This window comes from Podarcis cretensis (genome assembly GCF_951804945.1).
Source record: "Podarcis cretensis genome assembly, chromosome: 15".
NCBI lineage: Eukaryota > Metazoa > Chordata > Lepidosauria > Squamata > Lacertidae > Podarcis > Podarcis cretensis.
The window spans coordinates 15697676-15710685 of NC_137185.1; the positions used below are offsets into that span (position 1 = coordinate 15697676).

General features: G+C 48.3%; 1 long non-coding RNA gene across 1 annotated transcript; it reads left to right on the plus strand.

The window, feature by feature from the left end:
- Window positions 1-218: 218 nt before the first annotated feature.
- LOC307203682 lies at window positions 219-4500 on the plus strand. The gene is made up of 2 exons (XR_013833331.1): window positions 219-1008; window positions 4320-4500. It is a non-coding gene; the product is annotated as an uncharacterized lncRNA (long non-coding RNA).
- The last annotated feature ends 8510 nt before the right edge of the window (window positions 4501-13010 follow it).

Genomic DNA, 13010 nt, shown 5'->3' on the forward strand with positions numbered 1-13010 from the left:
GGCTCCACAGTCAGAGGCAACAATGCTTCTGAATACCAGTTCCTGGAAACCACAGGAAGGGAGAGGGCTCTTGTGTTTGAATCCTGCTTGTGAGCTTTCCATTAAGGGCATCTGGTTGCCCGCTGTGAGAACAGGTTGCTGGACTAAATGAGTCATCGGCCTGATCTAGGAGGCTGGATGTAATCATTCTTCATATAAGCCAGATCTTCTCTAACCATTCACATACAGTATGAGATATACTATTTCTTGGTCATTTTCCAGGATAATATCCTTCAGGGAGCCCAATAGCAGTAGAGTGTTTTACATTCTGTGGGTATCTGCAGGGGGCTGGACTAGACTACGACCCCCCGCCCCATGTCCCTTCCAACTCTACCGTTCTATGATATCCTAAGTTGTCCGAAATATTAGCCTGCACATATTTCCAAAACGTTTGAGAGCAGTTCCAAAAGGGGTGTATGTGGTCTGCTTTACTCGATCCGCGTCTCCAGAATTTGTCTGATTCCAACTTAACATACAGGGGTACCTCAGGTTAAGTACTTACTTCGTTCCGGAGGTCTGTACTTAACCTGAAACTGTTCTTAACCTGAAGCACCACTTTAGCTAATGGGGCCTCCTGCTGCTGCCGTGCCGCCAGAGCCCGATTTGTGTTCTCATCCTGAAGCAAAGTGCTTAACCTGAGGTACTATTTCTGGGTTAGCGGAGTCTGTAACCTGAAGCGTATGTAACCTGAAGCGTATGTAACCTGAGGTACCACTGTATTAAGTTTAAATTTTGGAGTGTTCAAATACATTTGACAAAAGGTCTGAAAATATTTCTCCTGATTCAGGCCTGCTGAAGTTATCTTAGATTTTATACTTTGCATTTGTTTTATTCTTTTCCTTGCCAGAAATAATGAGAAGAAGCCGCAGGATTTCCATCTCAGCAGCGGCAGCAAATGTAAAATGACGGTCCCACGCTGCGTTTCTGATAGGACTGGGAGAGTTTGAATGCCTCCTGCATCGAAACTAGGTCAGTTCTTGAGATTGCTCCACATATCTGTCTCAAACCAGAATTCCCCGTCATGTTCTTCCCCACGATGGGAGTCGAAGAATCATACAGTTGTGGAGCCGTCTAGTGCAACTCCCTGAAACACAGGAATCGCAGCTGAAAATCCATCCTATTCAGTGGCACAGAGCCCACGCATAGAACTGAAATGAAAGATTCACCAAATCAAATGACCAAAAAGGAAATTCTGACCAAACACTAGGAATAACTTTCAGAGGTTAAGAGCTGCTCAACAGTAGAATGGACAATCTCAGAAGGTGAAAAACCTCTCTTTCCTTGGAAGTTTTGAAGCAGAGGTTGGATGGCCACCTGTCAAGGATTCTGTTTTGTACTGAGTTGAACAGGATCCAAAATGCAGCAGTCTGATTGGTCCTAGAACAATAGGAATCAGATATACTCAGAGTCGAGAGTGGATTTCATGCTCTTTATTCAGCTCATAGTGGTGAGGAGGAATGGAGGTTCCCTCAGAATGTCTGCTTTATATACATTACTTACATGATGGGCCCCACGTGATTGGCTAATTCTGGGATTCTCCTGTAGGCCAATCAGGTTGCAGATTCACTTCCAACTGGAGCTGGATTGGGTGGCTCCTGTGGACCAATCAGACTGCTGCATTCTGGACCCTATTGTTCTAGGACCAATCAGACTGCTGCATTCTGAATCCTATTCAACTCAGCACATAACAGATTCTTGAGCTGCGATTTCTGCATTGCAGAGGGTTTGACTAGATGAGCCTTGGGGTTCCCTTCCAAACCTACAGCTTTAGGATTATATAAGCCAGCAGAGGCCATTGTCCTCTGTGCACTGCTGGGCAATGGAGCCTGACTTCGTGATCCAACAGCCGTGTCCTCGTGATGAGAAATCAAATGTGGAATTCATCAATGCGATCTTGCTGACAATTGGTCATAAATATCCCGAGTGCGAGAGACGGTGCCATCCGAGCCCTTTCCCAAAAAACTGAGCAATCAGCGGTGTCCATTGCGTTTGATTTGAATTGTTCAGGAAGGTTTGGCGGGGTGGAAGGAGGGAGGGAGTCAGGGCAGCCTAATCATTCCCATCTGCCTCTCTTGAGTCGAGTGGCTCCATTTCCCAAAAAACATCCAAATTCCTTCCTTGATTTCCCCAAACACCCATTCCGTCTGCCCTCCCCACCCCCACCCTGTCTCCCTTTCCAGCCAGTGTGCAATTGTGGGATGGGCTGAGCTGTGGTCATAACTGTAGTAAACATTCTGCCCCACCCTGGAATTCTGCACCCTGTATAAATAATGCAAATTGGGAAAATTTGCATATATTGCTTTAGTTGGCACCACTGATGCGGCATTCCTACCTGAAGATGCCAGATATTGAATCCAGGGCACGCTGAGCAGATGTTCTGCCGCTGAACTACATGGGCTTTTCAGCTTTGTCCCAGGGTATCTTGGGGACTGCTTGAACTCATATCCCATGTGTGCATGGCCCAGTTCTGTGGAACTCCCTGCCACTAGTGATTCAGCAGGTAAATACCTGCTGGAAACCATTTTTTGTCTGTGCTGGCAGTTAAGAATACATCTTTCCACACAGTGATTAATTGATGTCTGTCTTTATCTGTTTAATTGTCTTTATTATATTCTTTTATGTTTTTGTTGCTGTAAACTGCTTTGATACATCTTATATGACACAGCAGTACAGTGGTACCTCAGGTTAAGTACTTAATTCGTTCTGGAGGTCCGTTCTTAACCTGAAATTGTTCTTAACCTGAAGCACCACTTTAGCTAATGGGGCCTCCCACTGTTGCCGCACCGCCAGAGCACAATTTCTGTTCCCATCCTGAAGCAAAGTTCTTAACTCGAGGTACTATTTCTGGGTTAGCAGAGTCTGTAACCTGAAGCGTATGTAACCTGAAGCGTATGTAACCTGAGGTACCACTGTATACAAATACAGTTATACCTCAGGTTGAAGTAGCTTCAGGATGAATATTTTTGGGTTGCGCTCCGTGGCGACCCGGAAGTAACGGAGCACGTTACTTCTGGGTTTTGCCACTCGCGCATGCACAGATAGTCAAAATGACGTCACGTGCATGCGTGGAAGCGGCGAATCGCGACCTGCGCACACGCAGACGTGGGTTGCATTCGCTTCAGGATGTGAACGGGGCTCCGGAACGGATCCCGTTTATATCCAGAGGTACCACTGTATTCTTATAAATAAATAAGTCAACACTGCCCGATCCATCCACCCCTCGTTGCCACGGAGGCGTCTCTCCTCGTCTTTTTCTCTTGACAGTCCTGTATGTGTCTCAGCTCTTTCCTGGAGGCCAGGGACCACAGCCGATGGCAGGGCATCCCATCATAATGCAGCATGCAGAATATTTTCTTTGCTGTCTTTGCTTCTGCCCTGACACTGTTGCTCACTTGCTCCTCTTTGGGGCTGTTTAGCCAAAGCCAAGATTCCTTCCTGCGTATTTCTTTGCTCCTGCCTGAAATGCAGAACCTTTGCTCATTAAAAATGTTCAGAGCTACCCAGGGAAATCCTGCTAATTTTATGGGGATTCTTTTTTCCATCTTTCCCTCAAAACCCCTTACAGATGGACTCTGGCCAATCCACATTTGCCACAGATTTTCCCTTTTTATTGTTGTTTTAGGCCAAATTAAGTGAGGACTCGCTTTGGGAAATACGCAGGGAGAGAGAAATGACTGGGCTCTGTAAGGTTCAGAATCCCAGTACAATCTTAGAACCCAAATTATAAGCAAAATCTCAAAATCACATGCTCAAATTCACAAACTCTTGTTCAGGCAAGAAAGAATGTGGCCCTGCAGATCTCTTTATCTGGCCCTTGAGAGCCTCCCCAGACCCCACACCCTTCACCAATCCCTGATCTGCCCCTTTCTTGATTTTTGACTGGCGGGCGTGAGTTCTTGAGCTGCGATCCTGCCTCTTGCTTGCCTGGATGGAGAGAGATTTGAAATATGAAGCAGCAAATAAATAAATAAATGTGTCTCTGTGTTTATAAATAAATCTGCATGGCCGAAATGTAGCCAGCCGTGCGAAAGGCAAGCATGGCATCCATTGTTCTGCCTGGCTCTGGCTCTGGCCGCTGTTGCAATGTGGCCCCAGAAAGCTTGCCAATGATGGAATGTTGCCCTCTGATTAAAATAAACACCCCACTCTGTAGTAAAGTATCAGCTAGGCCAATTTAATCCCTTTACACCTTGTTTTATTTGAAGCACCTCAATCTTATCATGAGCTATCACTTGTAATTTTGAATTCAGATTCTTTTCCCTTTCTTTTTGTGTGTGCAGATAAGCAGAAACCATAATGGTTCGCTGGGAAACTGTTGCCTTTAAGAAGCAATTCTATCTCTAGCATGGGGCTTCTGAAAGATTTGCCTCAGTTGACCCTCTACAGATTTTCACCCAGAAATGAGACACAGTCAAGGAGATTCCCCTATGAAGAAGGGTTGCAGCATTTGGGACTTTTCAGTTCAGAGAAAAGGCGAATAAGAGGTGACTTCACAGAAGCTTAATAATAATAATATTAATAATAAAATTTTATTTATATCCCGCCCTCCCCAGCCAAAGCTGGGCTCAAAGCGGCTAGCAACAGTAAAATATACAACATTCTAAAATCACTTCATTATAAAATCAGTTCAAATCAGATTAAAATTATGCCTGGTGTGGAGGAAGTGGATAGAGGAAAGCTTTCCTCCCTCCTACCCTTAGAACTGGTGGTCATCCAATGACATGGGATGTTGGAAGATTCAGGACAGAAGAAAGGACAGCGCATCGTTAAACTGTGGAACTCCCTCCCACTGGAGGCAGTAATGGCCACCAACTTCGATGGCTCTAAAAGAGGGTTCGACAAATTCATGGAGGAGGAGAAAAGGGCTACTGATGGCTGCTAACCAGGATGGTTCTGCCCCCCTCCCTGCACGGTCCAAGGAAGCAATGCTTAGAGAATATTTATGTGGGGGGGGGGGGGGGGAGAAGGGAAAGGGACAAACCAGCAAAATCCCCTCTGCACAGAGATGTTAGTTGCTCAGCCCTCCTGGACAATGGCCATCTCCACCTCTGCACAATGTCAGGCCGCGCCGCGATATTAAATTTTACCTTTTGCGAAAAACCTTGCAGCTTTTAATTGCGCACTCAGGCCCTGGGATTTCAGAAACTCCCTGCTCTGGTGGAGAAAAGATCATCTGGATCTTTGAAAGCTTGGGGGGGGGGGGAGAGAGAGGTCACCTTAGTTACATTTTAAGCCCGCTTTGCCCTTTGCAGATCTCCGGGCGATGTCTGTGCAATGGCCCCCGTCGTCCCTCCGCACACTGTCCTCAGCGACAATGCTGTGAGGTAGGCTGGGCCGGGCCATAGCTCACCGGAGTGAGTGTCGCGACTCGAATCTGCACCTTCTCCCTCACCCCCCCCCCGCATTGGTGTAATGCACCGACTGTGTCCCAACGCAGAAGGGAGGCTTGCCAGCGCTTAAGCCTCATGCCTGAGGCTTGATGCCTGATTTCCCTCCAGCCCCGGATTTAAAATAGCTGAGATCTCGCTCTGGTTTATGTCCGTCTGCCATCAGCACTCCTCTCTCTGCAGAGGGACTCTGAGATCCCAGTCAAGACCTCTTCTCAGCCTCCCCACGGGGCGGCCTGCAAATCTCCTGCTGACAGCCCTTTAATTTATTCCTGCAGCTTTAAAAAAAGACAATGGAGGCAGAGTCTGAAGTCACTCAAAGGTCATTTAGCCCAACCCCCTTGGAGGATGATTCCACTTACCTCTTGACCACACAACACACATGCACACTTCCATCTAGCAAGGCAAGCATGCCCAGAAATAATAATAATAGTAATAATAATAATAATAATAATAATAATAATAATATCAAGAATTGAATTTTTTTTTGCTATGGCAACTCAAAATGGCTTACACTATTTTAAGCAAAAAGCAAACCAGCATTAAGAAAAAGGTAAAAGACCTCTTTAAAAAACTTAAAAAAACCCATTGCCTTAAGATATTCCATCCATGGAAAAATGCCTCAAGATGTGTAATGATGGCACCAGGTGAGCCTCCCCAAGGAGAGCATTCCACAGGAGGGGATCCACCCCTGAAAAGTATCCCTTCTTGTGTTGTTCGCATAACAACTTGGATCATGAGGAAAAACCCTGTTTGGATGAGGTCCAACTAGTTCAGGCATAGGCAAACTCGGCCCTCCAGATGTTTTGAGACTACAATTCCCATCATCCCTGACCACTGGTCCTGTTAGCTAGGGGTGATGGGAGTTGTAGTCCCAAAAGATCTGGAGGGCCGAGTTTGCCTATGCCTGAACTAGTCTCACAGTGGCCAGCACAAGGAGAAGGGGACGACAGAGGACGAGATGGTTGGACAGTGTTCTCGAAGCTACCAGCATGAGTTTGACCAAACTGCAGGAGGCAGTGGAAGACAGAAGTGCCTGGCGTGCTCTGGTCCAGGGGGTCACGAAGAGTCGGACACGACTAAACGACTAAACAACAACAAAGCTCACAATTGGAGGGTCTAGGACTAGGCATGTTCTCACCTGTTCCCCCCACCCCAACCAGTGAGTCAGAAGGGCTTTATGCATATGCAATCGGGAAAGATTTGCAAAGAAATGTTTATGAGCGTTCAGGGAGACGACTTTCCCTGCACATTTGGCGGTCTAGCTTTGTGGGAAAAGCAGAGGGGGTGGGGGAAGGCTTTTTGATGCAGGTGTCTCTCCCCACACTTCGTCGACTGCCCCAAATTGCCCATCCGAGCAACCGCTGGACCCTCTGAGACTCCCCAGCCGCACTCCCGGCCCCGGTTTGATCAACAAACAAGAACCCTGGTAACCAAGATGAAAATTAAGACCAGGTGAAACCTCAAAGGGGCTGGCTGATGAGGCTAGCTTGTTGTGTAAGCAAAGCCCTGGACAGCTCCCTGCCTAAATCTCCTCCGCTCCACCCCAGATCTCTCTGCCCTGTGGCTGGCTGGCCCCGCTGCGTGATGATGGCGATGAAGAGCGAGGGGGAAGCATGAGCCATTGAGATGGAAAAACTTGTTTGCCGGAACAAAGCGCTGGTGCACACTTGTTTGGTTCTGAACGCAGGCACAAATCTCCCCGCCACTGGGTGTTGGAGCCCAACAACACAGAGGTGCATGAATGCTCTAGGATAGTAATTCCCAAGCATTTTGGGGACACCCCCTTCGGTTCCATAAATTCATCCCCAGTGCCACCTACCCTGCCCTATCAAAAGTATTATTCAGAGTACAGTGGTACCTTGGGTTAAGAAGTTTAATTCCTTCCGGAGGTCCGTTCTTAATCTGAAACTGTTCTTAACCTGAGACACCACTTTAGCTAATGGGGCCTCCTGCTGCTGCTGCGCTGCCACCGCACAATTTCTGTTCTCATCCTGAAGCAAAGTTCTTAACCCGAGATACTATTTCTGGGTTAGCAGAGTCTGTAACCTGAAGCGTCTGTAACCTGAAGCATCTGTAACCCGAGGTACCACTGTAGTGACTTCCATGAACCACTAAACCAGAGCTTTCCAAATGTTTCATGTTGGTGACACACTTTTTTTTAGACATGCATCATTTTGTGACACAGTAATTCAGTTTTACTAGCAAGCAGGAGGTTAAACTAACCCCTTTCCAGCCCCGGGAGGAGCGTTTGTGTGACACACCTACACACTGCAGCCGACACACTAATGTGACTTGACACACAGTTGGGAAAGCTCTGCACTAAGCAGTAACGGACCAGTTGCACATTTACTCAAATTCCAGCTAAAACTATTGAGTTTAATGAATTCAACAGAATGGAGGAACTTGATGCAGTGATACCAGAAATTGCAGGAAACATTTTTTTATGTATTCTTGAGGGAAACATAAAGGTGAAGGAAATTTATTGCATGAAATAGTTGTATATAACTACTTGCCAAAGGTGCACAAATCTTCACCTTCCGCAAATATATGGTAAGTAATTAAAAGAGAATCAATAGCAATATTACCAATAATTGGCTAACCTGTGACGACACTGAATCGTATATACGAACAAACATGACGGAAGGAAATAGCTTTGAAATAAGAGTGTTGAAACTTTAAATACAAAGCAAGGAAGGTGTTTCGCTAGAGGCTGTAGCCTGGTCATTCAGAAATAAGAGATCAAGATGCTTGGAGGGACCCACCTCCAGTGCCCCCCCTGCCACCTCCTTGCTTCTTAGCGCTCCCCCCCCCCCAGGTAATCCCACTGTCCCCCAAGGAATGATGCTTTCTCCTTTGGGAAACACTGATCTAGCCCATGGGGAAACGGGTGTGTGTGTATGTGCTTGCAACAGAGTCATCGAACCTCTGCAATGATACCTTCCTGGTTCATGTTGTAGCCGGTCTGGGTGGAAGAAGGGCTGCCACTCAGTGGCAGAGGAACGCAGGGTCATGCCCCAGCAGCAGCACCCCGCCTGAAATCCAGGAGCACTGATGAGATGGAGCCACATTGACACAAAGATTTGACTTGACCGAGGGCGGCGGCAGAAGCTCTTGTTCAAAACCATGATGGCTGCCTTGCATGCAGAATGCTTCTGGGAAACCCGCAAGCACTCCCGCCCCCTTGTGATTTCCAACAACTGGTACTCAGAAGCATTGCTGCCTATAGCCATGGAGGCAGAGCCCAGTCTTGTGTCTAGTAGCTGTTGATTTCTTTGTTATCCTCCACAAATCCTCCCATTCTCCCTTTCAGGCCATCTAGTCTGGTGGTCCTAGTCTGAGAGCCCCCTGGCTGTTCATTGCACTGAATCAAACTTGCTTTGGTGCACGTGCACCGTTGGTGAACGGTCTCGGCGCGCGAGCCAGCGAGCCTCCTGCAGTTTTTGTGCCCAGGGTTTGAGACGTCAGGTGGCTGTTGGCCCCCGACTGGGGCTTGGGTTGGAGCCCCTCTGCTTGCAGCGACGAGAAAGGAGAAAGGCGACGCGATGTTTTGTTTCTTAATGTTCTGTTCTCGGCTGTCTCCATGCAACGTACGCGGTGAGCTGATTGCTTATTGTATCATTGTATCCTGTTTACAGTCCAAAGCTGGAAAGGGGCTTAGGAACTGTGCTATTTTAAAACACACACACACACACACACACACACACACACACACACACACACACTTTAATCTTATTTATATACTAGCAAAGAAATGACCATCACTCTGTCTGGAGGACAAAAAGGCTGCAATCTCCTTGATTAACCTTCAGGGAGCCTGCTCTGGACTGTATGTTTGCAGCAGGGGAGAATCCTGAAATATGTTTTGAATACTGACAGCCTTCCAAGTTTCTATTCGACAAGGGGTCAGGAACAGGATCCCACCAGCTTTCTTCTCCCCCTGCCCTCCCTGCCAGAAAGGGCACTTGCAAGAACTTTGTAACTAAGAAGTAGCACATCAAGTTTTTCTTCCTCCCTCTCAACCCCTTTTCCTTTTGTGTCATGTCTTTCATTCAGATTGACAGCCTGAGGACAGGGACCCTCTTATTATTCACCACCCTGAGCTACCCCAGGAGCCTTTTTTTTGGGGGGGGGGCTGGAAAGCAAGGCTTTAAAAAAATGCTTTAAATAAAACAAAACATTTAAATAAAAATGGGGGAAGTAAGTTTTGAGGAAGGGGATCAGTTAATCCTCCACATATGTTCAAATTAATTGCATGGCTCCTATGAGGGTTCAGCTACTGGCAGCCCCTGTGCTTAATCCGGCCCCTTAGGAAGATAGCCTGGCCCCTTCTGTTTTTATATCCTAACTCCACTGTCAGAGGCAACCCCAACTGCTGGGAATTGCAACTGGGGAGAGTTGCTATTGCAACCTGGGCCTTACTTGCAGGCTTTCCATTGGGGCATGTGGTTGCAATGAGGACAAGGTGGGCTTCCTTTGCCCTGATCTGGCATCTGGGCTCTTCTGATTGTCATCTGCTACTTCAGATGCAAAGGGAATCGGTTGTGGCCTTGAGATTTGCAGGTTGCATCTGGGGCCCCCAACCCACTCCCAGTTCCTTCTCGAAAGCGTTCGCCCAGCAACGTCTTGTGCTGGATGGGGTCCTCTCCCTCCCTGCCTCCCAATTATTTGGAGACGGCGCAATCCAAAACCACACTGGCTGAGCCCCGCTATTAAAAATGGGAAAGGTATCCCTGAGCGAAAAGGAGAGGGTGTGAATTCTGGCAAGCGGGGGGCAGCCTCGCGATACGGGCCAGGGAGGAATTTGAGGGACAAATAGCTAGAGACAGAAAACAAGGAATGTCTGAGACGGGGAAGCCTGCCAAGGAAATGTTACAGAGCATGAAGGCGTAAGAGGAACACTCAGAGCTGACGGGAGATGTGGCTGAGGGGGTCCACATGCCCTGCACAAGCAGGGGGGACGCACTTTGGTTAGGCCGCCCCGCTGGGTGGAGGCCTCAGAGGTGATGAAATCTGGGCAATTAGCGCAAATTGAAATGGGGTCCCAGGACATGCTTTGGGAGCTGTGAGGGACGGCTCTCGTGAGTCATGGTGACCATGAAATCGGAACACTTCTGAATCGGATATTCAACATCTCCAGTGTTCGTCGAGGCAGCACAGCTGTGGGTTCAGGCATGCCAATGGTCCACTTTGCTGCTGGAGCTTGTCCCTGGTAGGAACACAGAAGTAGAGAAGGTCCCTTTCCCACAAAATGTAGTCTCCTTAGGCTGTGTGCGAGATTTCCAGCCATTTGCAGAGCACAGGATTTAGAATAAGGACAACGACAACCATTTTATTATTATTTCTATGTCGCCCATCTCACTGGGTCACCCCAGCCACACTGGGTGGCTCCAAACAGAATAATAAAAACAGAATGAAATGTCGAGCATTAAGAAGCTTGGCCTACAGGAAGGTGCAGGGTCAGTCGCTGGTATTGAAACGGTAAAGAGGAGAAGGCTGTTACGGTGGTACCTCAGGTTACATACGCTTCAGGTTACACACTCCGCTAACCCAGAAATAGTGCTTCAGGTTAAGAACTTTGCTTCAGGATAAGAACAGAAATCGTGCTCCGGCAGTGCGGCGGCAGCAGGAAGCCCCATTAGCTAAAGTGGTGCTTTAGGTTAAGAACAGTTTCAGGTTAAGAATGGACCTCCGGAACGAATTAAGTACTTAACCTGAGGTACCACTGTATACGCAGGGACGCAGGTGGCGCTGTGGGTTAAAGCCTCAGCACCTAGGACTTGCCGATCGAAAGGTCGGCAGTTCGAATCCCTGCGGCGGGGTGCGCTCCCGCTGCTCGGTCCCAGCGCCTGCCAACCTAGCAGTTCGAAAGCACCTCCGGGTGCAAGTAGATAAATAGGGACCGCTTACCAGCGGGAAGGTAAACGGCATTTCCGTGTGCGGCTCTGGCTCACCAGAGCAGCGATGTCACGCTGGCCACGTGACCCGGAAGTGTCTCCGGACAGCGCTGGCCCCTGGCCTCTTAAGTGAGATGGGCGCACAACCCCAGAGTCTGTCAAGACTGGCCCGTACGGGCAGGGGTACCTTTACCTTTACCTTACCACTGTATACTAAAATGGCCACCGGCCACAAAGGCTATGATGGCCTCGACAGTCGGAGGCACAGATGCTTTGGAATACCAGTTGCTGGAAGGCACAGGAGGGGAGAGGGCTCTTGCGATCAGGTCCTCCGGGTGGTTTTTCCAGAAGAGGCATCTGGTTGACCACTGTGAGAACAGGATTCTGGGATAGATGGGTCATTGGCCTGGTCCATCAGGCTCTTGTGTGTTTATTGGTACAAGACGTACACATTTGGAGTGAAGTACTCCTTCAGCTCCTGCTAACCTAGCAGTTCGAAAGCACCTCAAAGTGCAAGTAGACAAATAGGTACCGGCGGGAAGGTAAACGGCGTTTCCGTGCGCTGCTCTGGTTCGCCAGAAGCAGCTTAGTCATGCTGGCCACATGACCCAGAAGCTGTCTGCAGACAAACACCGGCTCCCTCAGCCAATAAAGTGAGATGAGCGCCGCAACCCCAGAGTTGGTCACGACTGGACCTAATGGTCAGGGGTCCCTTTACCTTTACCTTTACTCCTTCAGCATGAGTTTGACCAAACTGCGGGAGACAGTGGAAGACCGAAGTGCCTTGCGTGCTCTGGTCCATGGAGTCACGAAGAGTCGGACACGACTAAACGACAACACCAACTCCTTCAGAGCTTTCATATATAAATAAAGTTAATTATACAAAGGTTGTACTCTCTCTCACACACACATGAATGGCAAATTAGACAAGCTTGTGGAGGAAGGTAAGGTCTATAGCACGTAAATGAAGCCTCCAGATTCAGCAGCTGTTTATCTCTTAATTCCAGTTGCATGGGGAGTTGGGAAACATATTGCCCTTCATGCCCTCTTTGTGGGCATCCTGGAGACATCTCAGTGGGCAAGGTGGGCTTCTGGGCTGTCCTTGCACACGTCTCCCAACGCCTGCCTGCGTGTGTTGATGGACACAGCCAACCCTTTTCACTTTGACACCCCTTTAACCGCCTAATCAGATTGCAAGTGTTGCTGGACCTGTCTCTGAGTCCCCTTTCCCTGTTTCAGGTTGAGGACTGCCAGTTCCTTGCTGAGATCAAGCATGCTGTTAAAGCGACCACGAGCTTTTTGACCTCATCAGCCAATGGCAACAATGATCACCCCTGCTTAGATTTGCATTGGCCGTACCAGTGCATCAGATATTACCCCCCTTCTGTGTGTACCAAGTGCAAAAGTTCTGCCCCACAGTCTCTGTGTGTTGGGTCAGATTGGTCCAGAGTCATCTGTGGCTGTCAGGGGGTGGGGAATCAAGCTGGAAGAATAATAGATTCATAAAATGTTTGAAAGGGATCCCAAAATTCATCTAGCCCAACCCCCTGCGAATCACAGCTACAGAATCCATGATAGGTGGCCATCCAAACTCTGTTTAAAAACCTCCAAGGGACAAGAGTCCACCACCTTTGGAGGCAATTGGTTGGATTGTTGAAAGGCTTTTGGCATCAGAAAGTTGTTCCTA